The following is a 2,150-nucleotide window of genomic DNA, read 5'->3' on the forward strand; positions in this document are numbered from 1 at the left end:
TCTTTTTCATAATGCCTTTTGGCCACTGTCGCTAAATCAATGAAGTCATGGCAATACCATTGAGCAAGAAAGACCTGCAAATCCTTATGGGGACAGAAAGCCTCATCCTTCTCCCATGGTGGTCCTGAACTGCTGACCATTGGCAACCCAACCTGTAACTCACTAAGCCTCCAGGGCTCCTCAACCATATTTAAAGACAGGCATCCTAATGGGTAGATTTCTTTAGCATTTTGAGGATATCTTGTATTAGACCTGAATATAGATAAAATTCAAAACTTTTATGAATACAGAGAATACTTTTAAGTGTCCACAATATTCCTGTTAGGTAGTTTAGCTTAGGGAGTGGGGCGTCCATTACACATCAGAGGTCAGAGCTACTGTCTCATGAAGGAGTAGTACACTGTGCTTGCTCAGAGGCTCAGGTTTCCGGCCAGGAAGGGGAGGTACACCGGGGTGGGCGCTGCACCTGGATTGACCCACCTAGGCCAGGTAAATTCAATTCAGCCAATGGGGTCAACCAGGGTCGTCCAACACGCCTCCCTGTGGAATAATTGAAAAGGCAAGAGCCCTGAGCTGACCAAGTGACTTTCCTAGCAGCTTCTAGGGGAGGCAGCACGGGGTGAGGGGCTCCGCGGGTGCCTGTGTGAACCTGAAACGTCTTCTAACTCTCATAAAACTCACTTGGATCACAAACCAGGCTTCGGTGTGAATTTTTCTCACGCAGAGCCAAGGACCAAGGTATATCTCTACCTAGAGAGATCTAACATTCCCACATAAAGAACTTAGAGAAACATTTATTTACTGTCTAATTTCTATTTTTATATCAGCTGTAATTATCAAACCCCACCTTTCAGAGGTCTAGAAATATTGATTTCATCTGGTGGGCTTCAAGTTCTGGATATAAGTCCTTTTTATAAATCCAATATAACTCAATTTTTGAAGAAATTTTTGACTAAATGCCTTAGCAGATCCACTTGGAAAATGTTTACCTGTAGGTGACAAAATTTGATACAGCCATGTTTAAGTCATAATATATATAGGTATAGATATATCATATATCTCATATATATAATGAAAGACTTAAGTGAGAAATTCACCAACCAATGTAAAAACAAATGAAATTAATCAAAATTTGGAAATAATTTTAAGACAAAAAGATTTTAAAACACAATGCTAAAAACTTTCAGATCCCTGCTATTTTGTAGAAAGTTATATCTTGTGCTAAAATTAATTATAATACTAATAAGTCATGTAATTAGACTCTTGTCTTCAATAAGCAGATCTGCCAGATTAAAGACTGATTTGGATGCTAAGAAGAGACTTCAGAGGTTAATGGAAGCCTTTTGAGATGCAAATGTAGGAGGTAACCCCTGATCTTCAATAAAGAGCTAAGAAAATAACAAATCTGCTAGCCTTTCCCATCTTATGAATAAACTCACCAAAATCCATTTAATGTCATAAAAATTTGTAAACATTTTATTGCTCTAAACAGCTTTTTAAGAAAATCATTTTATCGGGGGCTCATACAACTTTTATCTGAATCCATACATCCATCCATTGTGTCAAGCACATTTATACATTTGTTACCATCATCATTCTCAAAACATTTTCTTTCTCCTTGAGCCCTTGGTATTAGCTCCACATTTTTTCCCCTCACTCCCCCTCACTCCCTCCCTCATAAACCCTTGATAATTTACAAATTATTATTATTTCATGTCTTATACTGACCAATGTCTCCCTTCACCCACTTTTCTGTTGTCCATCCCCCAGGGAGGAGATTATATGTAGATCATTATGATCAGTTCCCTCTATCTCCCCCACTTTACCCTTAGCCTCCTGGTATCACTCTACTGTCATTATTGGTCCTGAGGGATTTATCTGTCCTGGATTCCCTGTGTTTCCAGCTCTTATCTGTACCAAATTACATCTGGTCTAGCCAGATTTGTAAGGTAGAATTGGGATCATGATACTGGCGGGGAGGAAGCATTAAAAAACTAAGGAAAGTTGTATGTTTCATCGGTGCTATACTGCACTCTGACTGTATGGTTTCCTCCCCATGACCCTTCTGTAAGGGTATGTCCAGTTGCCTACAGATGGCTTTGGGGCTCCACTCTGCATTCCCCCTCATTCATAATGATATGATTTTTTAA

The sequence above is a fragment of the Echinops telfairi genome, unplaced genomic scaffold (genome assembly GCF_000313985.2).
Source record: "Echinops telfairi isolate 266 unplaced genomic scaffold, ASM31398v2 ScPeMD7_7465;HRSCAF=8503, whole genome shotgun sequence".
Taxonomy (NCBI): Eukaryota; Metazoa; Chordata; class Mammalia; order Afrosoricida; family Tenrecidae; genus Echinops; species Echinops telfairi.